Source organism: Diabrotica undecimpunctata, chromosome 4 (genome assembly GCF_040954645.1).
Source record: "Diabrotica undecimpunctata isolate CICGRU chromosome 4, icDiaUnde3, whole genome shotgun sequence".
Classification (NCBI taxonomy): Eukaryota; Metazoa; Arthropoda; class Insecta; order Coleoptera; family Chrysomelidae; genus Diabrotica; species Diabrotica undecimpunctata.
In genome coordinates, this window is record NC_092806.1 from 68,793,675 (window position 1) to 68,812,178 (window position 18,504).

Below are 18,504 nucleotides of genomic sequence, written 5' to 3' on the forward strand. Positions count from 1 at the left end.
TTTTATTCGGATCTACTCTGTATGAGTACAAGAAACAAATTCGTTAAGGATTTCTGCTTAGTTGATAGATATGTCGTGGAATGCAAATTTTAGATTCCCCATGTCTCTATTAACATCTTTATCAACGTCTGTTATACCTTGCAATTTTTAGAAGGTTCAGATTAAAGCAGAAATCTGAATCTGTTTCGAAACTATTTTACCGAATTACAATTGTATATATTCAATAGGTTTTTTTGTGTAAATGTGTTTAAATCTGCAACTAACGGCAATGGACTACCTATTTTAATTTAATAGACTACTAATTTAAATATTTTTTTACTTCGTAAATAAATTCAATGATTTATTAATTAATTCTGAGATAACCCCGATAAAAACAACAACAAAATACCTTGAAATATAGTAAAAAAATAATTAAAGTTTTAATCAAACACTAACATAACCAATATACCAATTAAAAACCAATATTTACAACTTCTTATGGGACAAATACACACAAATTAGAAATGGTTTTAAAGGTTTTTAAAACCCCTGCCCATTTTCACGTCAGAACATAGGTAGTCCACTTGACTACCATTTATCAGAAGTAGAATTATATGACCTCCGTCAATCACTAACTCCATTTGCAGTTGTAGAAGATTTTTTATTTGTGTGGATTAACGTGTCTCGACTAACGTTGTAGTCATTGCCGTGGATACAGTTTACACCAATTATTACAATCAAGATTAATATACCGGGTGGTCCAATAAGCCGATCTCTCGGCTATATATCACAAACTATTCATGTTATAACTTTAGGAGAAAAAATTCCTTAGTAAAAGTGGCCAAGAGAAATCGCTGGAAATAACTTTCAAGTTTCTGGGTTAACCTAGGCTAGCTAGCTAGGGGGCGGTTAAAAAAATTTGAAAACCAGTTTTTTGTGAAATATGCCCATTATACCAAGTGTTAAATAAGTAAACTAGAAAGAGGCCTAAATTCCGCACAAAGTTGTTCAAGTACTTTTTTTTATTTTTTCAAATAAAGGGTGGGGGAGAGTGGGAAAGTATTTTTGGTTTGGATCAACCGATTTTAACGAAATTAGTGTCATTAGAAAGAGTGTGGATGATTTAATTTACATCTACTATAAAACAATTGCATTTAGTTTTAATTGTCATGGGTTGAGGGTACTTTCGAATAGAAAAAAATAAAATTTGTTTTTCTTCAAAATGTTTAATGGAAACACCTATTTATTGTAAATTATAAGGGAACTGGATTAAATTCGTAACAAAATGGCGCAAACCGCATGTTGATGCCTTTGTCGAACTCAAGATATGAATAAAAACGCATAAAAATAAGTAAGTATAGTATTGACTCACCCTTTATTATAACTTAAAATTTAATATGTGAAAGATCATACAAATATCTCGATCATTAAAACTTAATGTCCAATTAAATGTTCAAATTGTTTTCCATCGTTGTCCACATAAAGATTTAATCTTTCAATAAAAATTCTTTAAAATTTAATATGTGAAAGATCATACAAATATCTCGATCATTAAAACTTAATGTCCAGTTAAATGTTCAAATTGTTTTCCATCGTTGTCCACATAAAGATTTAATCTTTCGCGCGTAGACATAATAGCTGCTTCAATCTCAGCTGTTGATATACTATTTATTGCGTTTATAATGCGCTGTTTCATGTCGTCTCGCGTGGTTGGTCGAGTTTGGTACAATAAGTCATTCAATCTTCCCCACAAATAAAAGTCCAGACATGTTAAGTCTGGAGATCTAGCTGGCCATGAAAATATACTTCCCCTTCCAATCCATTTATAACTTGCATACAAATAATCTCGAACTCGTCTGGAAAAGTGCGCAGGACACCCGTCATGTAATATATCTCTTATTGTTTGTAAGGAAATATCTTCCAATAAACAGGCAACTGATTTTCCAGAAAATCCAAATATGTTTCGCCGTTTAAAGTTCTATCAAAGAAATATGGACCTACGATCTTTCCATCAACTATACCACACCAAACATTAAGACTCCAACTACCTTAAACCTGCACCTCATGTATCCAGTGCGGATTTTCTTCAGCCCAATAATGCATATTATACAGATTAATACCACCCGCACTATTAAACGTAGCCTCGTCTGTCCACAAAATCTTTGACATGATATGCGGTTGTTCTTCTAGCAGACCTAACATCCAATTACAGTAATCCAGCGTCAAAATCTCTCTCATGTAAAGCTTGGTGGAGAACTACATGATAAGGATGCAGTCTAAAAAACAGACCAACAAATATTGGTGAAAAAGAAACCACTATATTTACTAAAACTCAAAAAATCTTGAAAAATCCACAATTGTTTCACAAGATAAATCGTGCGTAAGTATTTTTAAGAAAAGGATAAAAGCGCCGTGTTGCCGTTTTTATCGGAATATTAAAATAACGGTTGAATCTAAAGTTTAAAGGAAATTCCAAGTTTCTGACCTGAACGTTCACTTTATAATATGAAAAACCAACCTGTGATCTTTTAAAATCATTAGAACAGTAGTTTTGGGTATGTTTAATTCTATAGAGATTTCCCGACTACTTATATGTGGATTCTGTTGAATTAAAGCAAGAACATTGGTTGAATTATCTTCGGTCGTACCTCTACTACGTCGTTTAAAACAAGGACAACTACCAGTTTCTCTTAATCTTCTTGCCTTTCTTTCAAATACTTTGCCATAATGTCTCCTGTCAGGATATCTTACAGAATATATACGTGAGGCAATAGCGGCGTTTTGGTGACATTCGAAATAAACTCCAATCATATCATACAATTCTGCATTTGATATACTCATCACGAATTATTAGTACTGATAATTAATTACTAATATTACCAATATTAATATCTATTGAAAAAGTGCAATCTTCAATTCGAATTATAAACTTCTTAACAATGTTTTGACTGTTGTCAATAAATAAACAATATGAACTCCCCGTCAAATTCATTGTCGTAGCCTACTTAGTTTCGAAAAAACTATTTTTAATCATATGAAATAAGAATGGTCAAAATAGGTATCAACATTAAGATTCTTCTGCTATAAAAAAATTTGAAAGTACCTACTGATTTATTTTTTAATTTAATTTATAATACAGAGTGAGTCAATACTATACTTATGTTTATGCGTTTTTATTCATATCTCGAGTTCGACAAAAGCTATCAACATGCGGTTTGCGCCATTTTGTTACGAATTTAATCCAGTTCCATTATAATTTACAATAAATAGATGTTTCCATTAAACGTTTTCAAGAAAAACAAATTTCGATTTTTTCTATTCGAAAGTACCCTCTACCCATGACAATTAAAACTAAATGCAATTGTTTTATAGTAGATGTAAATTAAATTAATACACACTATTTCTAATGACACTAATTTCTTTAAAATCGGTTGATCCAAACCAAAGTTATAGGTATTTATCCACAAATACTTTCCCACTCTCCCCCACCCTTTATTTGAAAAAATAAAAAAAAGCACTTGAATAACTTGGTGCAGAATTTAGGCCTCTTTCTAGTTTACTTATTGAGTATAATACTATATAATAATAATACATATTAAAATGCAATATTCATAAGTAGTTAAAAATGACAATAATATACATAACTTTTCTACTTACGCATGTGTTTAATTTACCGTGTAATAATAATAAAAAAGTCTTCCCCGACTGGGAATCGAACCCCGGTCTCCCGCGTGACAGGCTGGGATACTGACTACTATACCACCGAGGACATGACACAAACGTATTTCAAAATTGACTGATCTGGGTCATACAGTGATTTATTGAGATTATTATTTTGAAATAAAAAAGACATAATTATGAACATTTAATAAATAATACAAAACATATCACATAAATAATAATACTAATAAATATTTTATTATATATATAATATTATATGTATATATAATATATATAATATTAAATATATATACAAAAGGAACATTTTTATATTCGAGAGAGGAAGAGAGAGAAAATATATCTTCTGTCTCTCTCTTACTCATTATCTTACATATGTAATGATTTCACAGATTCACTCCCATACAAATTTCCAACGTGAACCGCGCGTATAGCCGTCAAAAAAACAAGGAGAACTACGCTTATCAGAATCCCGAGTAGAGTCGAAATATATGTACTTTATATATATATATATATATATATATATATATATATATATATATATATATATATATATATATATATATATATATATATATATATAGCTTATTTAAATTTTATATAAATTATAAGTTAATAAAAGTTACAAGTTAATAAAATAATAATTAAACACAAAGTTTCTCCTTACGAGGAGCATGCCGCCGCCCTCTATTGATATTGGTTGCCGATAATAGGTACCTATAAAAAGATCGAGCTCCTTCTCGAGCAGAGTCGAAATATTTAATTTTTTAATAGGTAAAAATTTATCGAGTTTGATACAATATATACAGATTGAACGAATTTAAAACGGAACATACGAAATCAATGTATTTCGGCTCAACTCCGCTCTAGGTGGTTGGCCAACAAAAGGTTGTGAAATAATTATATTATAAAAATCCAATACTTCAGCGGGCTGCTGGATTCTAAACTCATTCAAGAACAAGTCAAAACTCCACCCAAATAGGTTGCCTAGAATCACTGTGAAAACTAGACTACACAAGCAGTTATTATGCTGTCAAACCACTTATCGCTTCCTTATAGTCCAAGAGATAGAGCCGAAATTTTAAACTGATCAGTAATATGATATTTCTCTATTGGCATATATTCATTGTAACTGGGTTAAGACTTTGCCTTACAGGCGGACGCCCCTCGTGGTACAGGGGGTGGCTATACAGGGATGAAGTTGTCATTTTTTTAGGAAAAATTAACGATCGATAATATGGCTAAAAATTTGCCTAGAGTAAGATCTTGGTATAACTAGACGAAATCCCAAAGGGCGGACGCAAAAGTGGATACATAAGGGGTGACGGACAGGGGTGAAGTTGCAATTTTTTGGGGAAAAATTAACGATAAGTAATATGTCCGCCATTTTCATGGCTCATTATTTAGCCTCTAAAAACTCTAAATCCAAAAGAGCAGACAGCTGGATTGGTACAGAGAGCCATAAAACGGGGTCAAATGTACCACTTGCCTGCGCATTTTAGGGCTCGGTAACAATTTTCAAACTGATTTTATTATGATATTTTTATACCGATTGATTTGAAAATTTGTATGCTCACTTCTGTTACTATTCTGAGAAGCGTCAAGTAGAGTTTTCCTCAAAATTTTCCAAAAAAATTTCCGTAAATGAAAATTTTCGTAATTTTTTGAGGTAAAATCTAATTTGTAGAATCCTTTCGATTTTCTGTAAGTTATACCATGAATTTTTTTCCAAAAATTTTCAAACGATTTTTCCTATAAGAAAAAAAAATTAGAAAAACTTTTCTAAAACATTTGATAAAACTCTACGTCATCGTCTGAATCTTTTATAGAATATTTTGTAGTTTTAAAATGATATTATGATAATGTTTTTTTAAACTAAAGTCATATTTACTTTACAAATCACATTTTTTTCTTAAATATAAATATTTTACGAATTAATTTTTAATTGAATAAATTTTTGATATTTGATATTTTATTAAATTAAAGTAATTTTATAATGTTAACTATTAAATATTTTTGGTATAACAAATAGTAATTTTACTTATTTTTTATTACAATAAAAAGGTTTTTAAATTTATATTGCATAAATAATGGTTGTTCAGATATAAGAAAAATTTGATTTATTATTACATTAATAATCAAATACAAAATATATTATTTCTATTTATCAATAGGTAAAATTCAATTTGTAGAATTCCTTTAACATTTTACAAATAATTATTAATAAAAATCAATTTAATAGTGGAATTATCAATTTTTTAAGTTTTGAAATTTACTTTGTAGATATTTTCAATATTTGTTTTAACTTTCAAATTGATTGAATTTTTTTTTCATTAGTTAATTATAATTTTACAAATTCTGGTTGGACATTAATTTTGCATCATTATTATTTTAAAATATTAATATAATAATGATGCGCGTTCCATTTAGATCAGTAATTCTAGACGCATGCGCTAAATGTAATAAGTATCAAGACGCTTTTATCCAACTTGGTGAAACTGACTTCGATTGTAATGAAGTTTTTGAAACCTTAGAAACTTTCATATGTCACTTATATGGAACAGGACTAACGAGAACAATTCCAAAAAGAAAAGTAAACGATGTCAGATTTTCACTATTTAACCGGCAGTATAATTTGCATGATGCGAACGAGCCTTTAAAAAAAACTAAAAAATTTCGATGCTTCAAGCTTACCACCATGTCAAGATGAATTACACAAACATCTACTGCGAGCTCATTATATTTCAAATATTTGGACAAATGCTCATAAAAAAGTACCAACAGAATTGATTGTTGAAGAACATGGTTGGGAGTTTGAAGATGAAACATATAAATTCAAATGGTTTAGTGGACCTCAGATGCCAGAATCAGTTCGAGAAGTAGTGATTGAAAATGAAGCAGATAACGAATGTGATATTATTGAAAGTGAAAGTGACGAAGATGATGAATGTGATGACATCAATGAGAGTGAGAAAAATGACGAAATTTTTAAAGTTTTTCTAATTTTTTTTTTCTTATCGGAAAAATCGTTTGAAAATTTTTGGAAAAAAATCATGGTATAACTGACAGAAAATCGAAAGGATTCTACAAATTAGATTTTACCTCAAAAAGTTACGAAAATTTTCATTTACGGAATTTTTTTTGGAAAATTTTGAGGAAAACTCTACTTGACGCTTTTCAGAATAGTAACAGAAGTGAGCATACAAATTTTCAAATCAATCGGTATAAAAATATCATAATAAAATCAGTTTGAAAATTGTTACCGAGCCCTAAAATGCGCAGGCAAGTGGTACATTTGACCCCGTTTTATGGCTCTTTGTACCAACCCAGCTGTCTGCTCTTTTAGATTTAGAGTTTTTAGGGGCTAAATAATGAGCCATGAAAATGGCGGACATATTACTTATTGTTAATTTTTCCCCAAAAAATTGCAACTTCACCCCTGTCCGCCACCCCTTATGTATCCACTCTCGCGTCCGCCCTTTGGGATTTCGTCTAGTTATACCAAAATCTTACTCTGGGCAAATTTTCAGCCATATTATCGATCGTTATTTTTCCGAAAAAAATTACAACTTCATCCCTGTATAGCCAGCCCCTGTACCACGAGGGGCGTCCGCCTGTATGGTAAAGTCTTAACCCAGTTACAATGAATATATTCCAATAGAGAAATGTCATATTACTGATCAGTTCAAAATTTCGGCTCTATCTCTCCGACTATTAGGCAAGCTCCTCTTTCCTTTTAAAGGAGACAGATAGTTGAACGATATTTTATACAATGTCTATCACCGGGTATGGATTTATTTTTGTCCAAGTTTTATATTGGTCCACTATTTCAATTGCAGTTCAAACAGACATATATTAAATTGTATGTTCCGTTTTAATTTCGTTCAATCTGTATACTTTATGTTAGATTTAGTATAATACCTCAAAGGATCGAGAGAAAGATAAAACGAATTATTGTGTTACTATAAAAGCCTGAAAATAAATATTTTAAAACAGCTACTTGAACGCCGATATATAATATGAAAACCTATAAATGATATGAAAACCACAAGCCGTTATCTGTTTTTAGCTGTAGAAAATAACAAGCGACGCATTTCAGTTAAATAATACCTTTCTATATAGTAAGGCGTATTGTTAATTAAGTGTAAAATTGAGAAAAAATGTGCCAAAAATGTAGTATTTGAAGAAAAATATGGAAATATACAGAGATATGTTTACATGGAACTTGGAACTACAAAGTATAGGTATAACGGTGAAGCATAACGCGTCAAAAATACCGGTAAGTAACCTCTTGCAATAGTGATATTTATTAGGTTGTTAAATAGGTGTAAAAACAATGAATGACGACTAAATATGTGTTGGTAAAAGCAGGAAATGTAAAAAGATACGTTACCACGCTGTTTTTATTATGTAGAAAAACGCAGGTCGTGTAGAATGCGCATGTACAAAATGGCGTGTGTGCCGCGAAAATACTATCTCGGAAAATGGTAAAATAATTAAGAAATTAATACAGTTTTGTTTTTGCTTACAGAAGAGTATACCAGTAGCCGTCATAAAAGCCTTATTTCAGGCCAGCAAGTTCTAAATACACAGAACCAACCGTTTAGGAAGTGTGTTCTAAATGAAATAGATACTAAGGTAAGAGACTGCTATTTTGCTCGTTAAATATGCTTCTAAATATGCCTAGTTTTTAACAAACATGTTAAAAAAAGTTCTTATGCTGTTTTCAAAAAAGGCTAAGGCAAAGCTGCTACAAATGACTAATGCGCAGGCGCTACAATGTCCGCGTTTTTGATAAAAAGCGTTTTTAAGGTTTATATTTAGCTGTAAATAAAGAATTAAGTGCGTAAAATAATAATATATAGTACAAGCAATAATTTCAAAAGGAGTAATTAAATGTATAATTTTTGGATGGGGAGCGGGGAAAATATATACTCATGGACAAAAATATCGAATATTTTGGAATTTTCAAATTTTTGTTTTTTCAAAATAAATTCTGGCCAAGCAAGTCATTTATTGTAAAATAGAGTTTATTTTAACAATGTTTAATGAACAATTTTAAGTTTTTATGCGGAGAAAATTGTGAAAAAAATAAATGTTTAATATAAGGTAAATAAGGTTGTTTTACTCTAAACTTAAATGATAATTTAAATTGCTTAAACAACTTGTTTAAACTGAAAGAAGTGCATGATCAGTAACGAAGCTGCTTTATCGTATTTGGAACGGGATTTCTTTGTCGTATGCTGCGTTTTAGGTGATCCCACATGTGCTCTATTGAGCAAAATATGACAAAACATGATCTTGCAGGATGTTTTATACTTAAGAAACACCGGTCATCCGTCCAATCACTTCTACAAGTGCGGTACGTACCTCCCAAATAATACCTTCCCAAAGAATTATGCCATCAACTCCAAGTGAAAAGAACGTTTTTCCAGTTGTCGATATTCCACTAAATATGTGTTCTTGCAAATTCCAAACGAAGAGCTTTATGGTTTTGGAGAAGACGTGGAACTTTGGCGGGGCGTCTGGGCTTTAAGTTTGCTTCTTTTGATCTTCGTCTAATCGATTGTGAACTCACATTAACTTGTCTAATATTTATTACCACATTTCTGAGGTGCATCGATGTCAATGAACGATTTCGTGTAGAATTAAGAACCAAAAAACGGTCATCAATTGCGGTTGTGCACCTTGGGCGTCCTTGACCAGGCCTTCGTACAAAATTTCCTGTTTCGCGGTACATTTTTAGAGTATATGAAACTATAGATTCAGTTCTGCTGAGACGTCGTGCGATACCTATTTGTGCATATCCTTCCTCGCACAAAATTACAATATGTGCTACTTGGACTTCATCGCAGTGCCGAATTGGTGGGATACTTGTTTTAAACTTAGTTAAATCAAAACAATATTTAATTAAACTTAATAAATTAAACTAAAAATAACCGAATTAGTATGATTTTTCCTTTACGTGAAGAAGAATTTTTATGATAAAATGTACGAATGACACTAACCACTGAATGAACGTCAAAATAAACATTAAAATATTTCAAACCAGTTTAGTACATCAGCCTACTATATGAGTATTATCAGTAATCTAAAATTATTTTGAAATAATAGTGACTACAAAAAAAAAATTGGAAAATTCCAAAATATTCGATATTTTTGTCAATGAGTGTATAAAGTATAAATCTGCATCAGAGCCCTCTGCACCAAGCATTCCCAACAAATGCAACCACAATTGACAAGTGAATCAATAGGCGCATAATAAATAACGGTAAGTTTGTAAATTTTCCGCATTATACAGAGCCAATAAAAAGATCCAGTAGGATATATATATCCTATATAAAAATTTTCGGGATGTTAGCCTGTTTTCCTGCCTGTTCCTCAGCCTCCTTAGAGGCTGAGGAACAGGCAGGATTTAGGGCAGATAGATCTACTGCTGACCATTTGTTTTGCATTACACAGATTATTTAAAAGAAAATAGCCGTTAATCAAGAAGTACATTTATTGTATGTAGACCTACGAAAGGCTTATGATAGCGTACCACATTATAAATTATGGGAAGCGTTAGAGAAAACAAACATAAGCATGGATTTAATAAATGCGACGAAGGAACTGTACGCTAATGCTAACTCAAAGGTAAAGGTTGGAAATAATCTGTCAAGTGGATTCCAAATGAATAAAGGCCTTAAGCAGGGCTGCTATCTCTCCATGACATTATTTAAAATTTATCTAGAACAAGCTCTAAAACTGTGGAAACGCAAATGTAGAAATATGGGAATGCCGATTAACAACAATAGCATATACACTTTGTCATTTACAGATAATCAACTAGTGATAGCACAAGATTAGGAAGATATTGAGTATATGACTCGAAAATTAATTGAGGAGTATAAAAAATGGGGACTTAAAATCAATATCCAAAAAACCGAGTATATGTGTATAGGCGGGAAACAACAGGACCTCATATTGGAAGATGGAGAAGTTATCAAACATTGCAACACATATAAATATTTAGGTATGATCATCACAAAAGAAGGCAACGTAGACGACACAATTGAGGAGAAAAACAACCAAGCAACAAAAGCAATTTCCCTTCTCAATAGTATTCTTTGGGATCAATCAATCTCTAATGATAACAAGCACAAGATATATAACACAATCATTAAAAGTATAATTACCTACAGTAGTGAAGTATGGCAAATAAAGGAAAGATACAAGAGAAAACTTGAGGCAACGGAAATGGATTTCCGGAGACGTTTAGCTGGAAAATCTAGACTAGAAAGAGAACAACAGAATAAGAGAAATTATGAAAGTAAAACATACAATAGTAGACGATATTGGTAATTGGTACCCAACAACTCAGATGGTACAGTCATGTACAGAGAATGTCTGAAGAACGTATCCCAAAACAAGTCTTAATGTGGACTCCTCACGGTAAAAAAAAAGAGGAAGACCCGCCTTAGTGGGAGAGAAGGCATCAATAGAGAAATGAAAGACAGAGACATAGAAAAAGACTTATGGATGAATCGAAAGGAGTGGCAACTGGGTATCGGAAGACGTAGGAGAATGTTTTAAACCTATATATATATATATATATATATATATATATATATATATATATATATATATATGTATATATATATATATATGTATATATATATATATATATATATATATATATATATATATATATATATATATATATATATATATATATATATGTTGTTGTATGTAAGCATTGGAACTGGTCACATTTTCAATTTGTTCTAGCAATTTTGCCATATTGACATCTGCGCTAGTTAGTGTGGAAATAGGGTGACTGAAATTGTCATTTAATGGTACAATACGGATTTTATCACCCTTTTTGTAACCAATTTCCTTTTTTATATTGTTAAGAACAGACTCTAATTTATTTTTCAAAGAGTCTTAATTAAAGGCGCCTCCTACATAGTTTTTGCAGCAAAGTTGGAAAGTGCACTGATGAGCATAAAATTTTTTAATTTTCCGCTGATTTATAATTTTTGCAGGCCACATCTTGGCACGTCTGTACTCTACGAGTGTTCAACAGTGAATGAATATATTTCACAGTGTGCGGTAATATATAAAGCAAGTACAGTCCATCTAATTTACAAACCGTTGCACGTCATCTGCGTCATAGCCCGTGACGTCACATGATACCAACACGAAATATTTAGGCGGTAGGTGTGTTCTTTTTTAGAATCACTTTGGCGAGTACACTGGCATTACAGCCACTAGACATATTTTATTATATACGCGTAGAACTAATATTTAAAGATTTCTATTAATGTTAACTTAAAGAAATAGACAACAATATGTTTCATTTAGTTTGTATAAATGCATTATAAAGCGTTTTTATGTAGAACATTTGTTCGGAATACACTGTAACTGTAATCGAACGAAGGTCAAATTTTGGCATAAATTGGTAACACTTATTTGACAGTTGCGGTGTTGACACTTTTTGTACTTTATTATTTTAAATTTTAAAGTGAATACTTCTTGTTTTATATTTTTACCTATTTAATAAAATCTGTTCTTTTTAGAACAAAATTAGTGTGTTTTATTTAAAAAATGTCACGTAAGAATTTAAATAGTCGTTGTAAAGAGTATAATAATAATTATGTAATTTAAAATGGATTCAGGATTTTTTTATACTTTGACAACTATGTCAACTTCGATCTCTGACGTAGATAATGACGTGCAACGGTTTGTAAATTAGATGGACTGTAGATGTAGGGTACTTGGAACCACTACACTTTTGCGGTTTTGACGTCAGCGGGGTTGGAGACAGGAAATAGTTGGGGTGACGTCAGTGGGGTTGGAGCTTGTTGGGTGATGTCATGGGTCAAAAAAACATTGAGACAGAAAATGATTAGAAAACTTGTCAGGGGTGACGTCAGTGGTGTTGTATTGGGTGATGTCATGGGTCAAAAAAAAACATTGAGACAGGAAATGGCCAGAAAATGTAGAAAAATAACGGTATGGAAAAACGGGGGAACGAAAAAAATGTATCGATGAGAAAAGCAACTAAGCTGTAACACAATAAAACAAATATAGGTATTAAATAAGTTTAATTTTTTATTACAGTTACATAAATATGTGTAAATCATAATGTACATACAGGTTGCAAAAATAGTTTTAAGCTTTTTTTCATAATTTGTATATCAAAAGTTGTTTCGTGCAGATCGACTGTTTGATCAGAAGTAATGATATCTTCTATTGTGCCCAGTAAAGCATTCATATCAGAGGTACTCGACATAGTTGTAGATACGGGGTTGTTGAATTTTTCATTAAGGGCAACTAAAGCATCGTTCAATGTGGTTTGCAAAGAAGTGTGTACATCGTTGAACCCTGAACCTTCTTTAACATTTTGGATAAGCTGGTATGTAGTTAGGTATGTATTAAACTTTTTAACATGACGTGTATGTAGTGTATGTAATAACCAAGGACCGTTCATGATAACGGGTATCACAAGTGTGACTGTCTGAAAAATAAAACACCTACTTAAATAGTCGCTCGTAGCCTTTTATAGCCTATATCCTACAATACGTCGTGTCTTCGCTTAAAAAACGTCTTGTTTCAAAACGTCACACATCACGTCAAAACGTCACGTTTTTACGTAAAGATATGACTTGATGTGTGACGTTTTGACGTTAAAACGTGAAGCGTAAAAACGTCATGTCTTCACGTAAAATACTAAAGGTAAGAGGAAAGCCTGATGGCTCTGTAGGTATGTATTTAAACAACGTGCTTAAGGTTCAAATATTTTTATTTCATTACAACTAATACAAAAACAAGAAACAGGTATAGTCATACCCTGAAGATAGTTGTTACAGGTACAACAAAATATAATATTACATGATTCAAAACAGTGTAGCACCTCCTGTAGTATGTTATGTTCTAGTTCTGGAGCCAATTTTAATATTTCTAGATCATCCAACAACAACTCGTAGTCGTCAATACAATAATCATCAGACATAGCTTTGTGTTATAAAATAAGTGTGAGAGTGCTAAGTACTACTGTTAAGAGTATAATTTAACAATAAATGTTATGTCGCTAAAAACAGCTGACAACGTTATACACATATATAACAGGTATGTAGCACAAATCTTAATCTAACAAACATAATCGGCTGAGAAAATGCAGAGAACAAAAATAGAACGACTGTATAGAGCAACAACAGAAATACACGTAACATTAATTATCACGATTTATTTATAAGCATTTTTGGTCATAGAAACATACTAAGAGAAATAGGAGATAGACGACTAGTTACTACAAACGATACAAAAACTATACGTTCGCATAAAATAAAAAGATAACACGAACTACGAAAAACAGGAAGAGCCTATCAGAAGCAGGGCAGAAAAACGGTGTTATGTCGCTAAAAAACAGCTGAGAACGTTATACACATATATAACAGGTATCTAGCGCAAATCTTAATCTAACAAACATAATCGGCTGAGAAAATGCAGAGAATAAAATAGAACGACTGTATAGAGCAACAACAGAAATACACGTAACATTAATTATAACTTACTTTGTTCGGTGCAGAGGGTGTAACGGCTAGCTTGCTGGCTATGGATGCCTTTGTACTGTTGACTTGCAGGGGGTCTGGTCGTGGATAGGTTTGGCTTGCCCCGGCTATGGAGGTCCTTGGAATGTTGACTTGCAGGGGGTCTGGTCGTTGATAGGTTTGGCTTGCTAGATTTGTATCTTCACAACCTGCAAAGTTATTTCAAATTTTTATAAAAATCTAATACAATATTCATAAAATGGCTAAAAGAAAAAAACAGACAATTGGTACGAACGACTGTATGAGAAAATAGATAAACAATACCTACGCTACTTACCGACTTACTACTATTTCTTAGCAATTATGTCACTAAAGACCAGAAACTATCCCTTTCTTATATGCATTGATTATTTACACACATCCCAAGATTTACTTCAAGAGATGTTACCGCTTTTTATCTTTCTCTGCACAAAAATGCTAATTTTTTACCTAATAACGGATGTATATACCCCATTATTACGCAAACCGATCTAAGTAAAAATTGCAGTTTAATTCTTTTTAGATTAGATCATATTTCAAAGTCGATACCAGACAAACGCATTCCGCATGAAACAAATGGGCTACACTACGTATACCCATACCTGGTTATATGTTTACTAGGTGTAACAGTAGTAGCTATTATAGGGTGCTGTTGCTGGGTGTGGCTGAAAAAAAAGGTAATTTCTACTTACTTTTACAAAATTTTTTCAACTTTTTTAGACATATATTTTTTATTGGATATTTTTTTAGTTTTTGTATTTTGTTTGTTTCTGATGAAAAAAATCGTACAGTCGTTTACGATTTTTTTTTATTCTAACCATGCTGTTTTCTGTCGTTTCTAAGCTGAGTTATTGATTTTACAAAATTTTTCAACTTTTTTAGACTTCTAAATATTTTTTAAGTTCTTCGAAACCCTTTTCCTCTTGACAATGTCTTTAGTATGGACATCGCGGCCTATTTGATCATACTGCAAGGTGATTTGCTTGGAGGAGCCGTGTATGATAGCATTCATCGCTGAGGCATTGAGTGTTAAGCTGTTCTCGTAATTCAAAGTGAGGCCTTTGATTTTAGTTACTGTTTTGTGATAATAGCTCTTTGGGCCTGTTGCCAGCCATTCTACACTATAATCATCAGCTGGTAACTCGTCACTCCATTCACCAAGCATATCCACTGTTTCGACAGTGTTTATGTCATCATCAATGTAAACAATGGAGACTGTGTCGAAATAAGCTACAGCCTCTCCTAGCCTATCAATCTTCTCGTACAGTCTTAGAAGAGAGTTAGTGGTCGTAAATAATGCCACAAAAATATTTGTAGATGTAGGGTCCTCCACAAACACTTCTTTATAATTGTAAGTGACCTGTGCTATGTTATCGTTTATAAATGTGACGTTTGTTATATTGATCTTATCGTCAAGCAAAATTTCGTACCATCTTTTGATGTTCACATACTCTGTCTGTTTCATATTTATCCTCTGGCCAAATTTACTCCATAGCCTATTCAGGCATATTTTAGCGACTGCTCTTCTACCAGGATTTGGTGCTATTTTCTCTAAATCGAACTCTATGCCCATTTGTTCTTTAACAGCTGCGGCGTACTCTTTGTTTGAGGAATAAGTATATGGGCTAGCTTCTAATTTTATCTTCATAAAATCTTTGACATAGCCCTTGAACAAATCAGTGGATGTGTGCTTAAAGTGCCAAACCTCATATATATATATATATATATATATATATATATATATATATATATATATATATATATATATATATTATACCCTATCACTAATGCCTAATTAATTTCCAAAGTGGTCCACGTTCCAGTCAACATTCTTTCAGATTCATTATGTTTGCATTCTTCAGACACACACACACACACACACACACACACACACACACACACACACACACACACACACACACACACACACACACACACACACACACACAAACACCTACACAAAAACACACACACACACACACACACACACACACACACAAACACACACACACACACACATTGATAACATAGGAGAAACAATAATTTATCGGTTTTGATAGGCAGGACTGGATGGTATAAATTATTGCTAGGTGGCAGTATTTGGCAATGTACTAGACCAAACCAATTAGGATCGTAGACTGTAGGGGTATGTATTTTAACAGGGTGACCAATAGCATAGCGGTCATACTGCTGTACTGTTGGGTATAGGGATACTATATCTATGTACTGTAGCTTTTTCCCAGTCACATTTAATTTTATGTCGTTTGTTCGACCACCTAAGAAAGCATCACGAGGCTTTAAAGGCTCAATAATTTGTGGATCTGCACCGATTTCACATTGCTTCGATTTAATCAAATCACGCTCCCAGATCTCTACCAAGTTGTAGCCGGCTTCCTTTATTTGGGTGGCTCGTCTTATGGTTCGTTCATGCAAATCACCCATAGTTTCATTGTTGACATGATTTACTGTGTCTTTCTTAAAACACTCTGGGTGACCATGTCAGAAACAAGCGTGGTACACAGTATTCGACTCTTTAGAGAAGCCGTTCACTTTTGCTCCACATATAGTAACTTCGCCCCCGTTGAGAGCATGCTGAACGTTAGAGAACTGACTCAGCCATTTTATTGAGGCCAGGCTATACGTCTCCTTTATCTCCTGTTTTACTACGGCTATAGTATTGGGTCGTAGATATTTAGATCTATATATAGCCATGCAAACGGATGCTATAGTAAGGTACTGGAATGGGTCAGTATTTGCGATGCCTAGAAATTCCTTGCGGAATTCCAAACAGCCTCATCTTAAAATGTCAACATCAGAGTCGCAATAGGCATGGATCTCTTTCTGGAACACAAAGTGATCATTTTTATGTTCATCGTGTCATTTTAGAAACTCGTTTCTTTTTTAGCCTCTAACAGATCAAATGTTTTCGGAAAAGCGGCTAAGGGTCCGGCAACAAAATTCGAACTGTCAATAATTTTTAATTTAACAGCAGGTACTTCCAGCAGCATCAGTTTTGAGCCGTTGTAAATGATGTACGGTTTTATTGTGTTTTCCACGCAGTACTTAAAAATAAAAGAACTGCCGTACGATTTACTATTGTGTGCCACTGCAGTATAACCCCTGTGTTGTTCGGATATTAACCATCTACAGAACTCTTCGTTGTCTTTGAAGGTAAATTTATCACCCTCAAAATCGTGGGCTAAGTTCGGTATATGTGTCCCTGTGTCTTGCATCGCTTCTTAATCGAAAAATAAATATTTTTCTGTGTATGAACAAGGACGCATAGGCATTGTAGATAAACCGTTATATGTGCAAGGATCTCTAAAAATCAGAGATTTTTTCAAATGACTTCTACAACCGTCATTTTTAGTGTCATGCCGCTTATTGCATAAACAGGCCACACGGCAAATACCCCCTTTGGCAGGCTTTTTCATCATATAGCACTGGTGGGTAGCTATTACTACAAATTGGTCACAATTCCTACACATAGAGTAACCACATACATGCTTCTTGGCTCTTTTACAGATCTTGTTACATTTTAGGCATCCTTGCATATTTCTGTATGGTTTGCCAGACATTTATCGTTGTAGCAATAACGGTTACAGTCCTGGCACAGAACTTTATTTCTAACATCGTACTGGGCCTGTCTGCAAAGGGGGAACAGTGTTATACTTTCTTGCACTTATGTATATTTTTATGCTGATACGGTGTATCATATTTGCCACAATAAAATCTGGTACCATATAAACCTTTAAAACGGTTTATAACATCGAAGTGGTTACTATTTTTATATAAATATAATTTAACAGGCCTATCAAAACCCTCACAGATAAGGGTGTTAAAATTTTCTGCACAAACAATCTTAATTTATACACCCAATAACTTCCCAGCCTTCTTAACCTTCCTACTCTCCCAAAGTAAATGTTACATTTATTGTCTATGAGTACGGGTGGACCCATTGGATAAAACTCATACCTGTTGTGAATTAAATTCCAATTTTTTTTATTAATTCGTAGAAGCTTTTATAGTTTCATGTTATCGATATATCAAAACTTAAAAAATTTTTTTATAATAAAAAATATAATAAAACTTTTTATTCAATTAAAATTATATATTTATTCAATGCAATTTTTACAAAAGATATTTGAATGATAAGGACAAATAAACCTCTTACATGCTTGACATCTTGTATGAGATTTTCTTTCTTTTTAACATTCGCAGTCTTTATACCTTCCACGTTTTGGACTTTCATTTGCATTTCCACTTGTTCCAG

General features: G+C 32.6%; 1 long non-coding RNA gene across 1 annotated transcript in view; it reads left to right on the top strand.

The window, feature by feature from the left end:
- The first annotated feature begins 7,750 nt into the window (after positions 1-7,750).
- LOC140439643 (uncharacterized) overlaps positions 7,751-18,504 on the top strand; it is a 37,642-nt gene continuing 26,888 nt past the window's right edge. Inside the window, exons 1-3 of the long non-coding RNA XR_011950672.1 lie at positions 7,751-7,936; positions 8,189-8,295; positions 14,755-14,908. This is a non-coding gene — a long non-coding RNA (uncharacterized lncRNA). The remainder of the gene's footprint in view (positions 7,937-8,188; positions 8,296-14,754; positions 14,909-18,504) is intronic.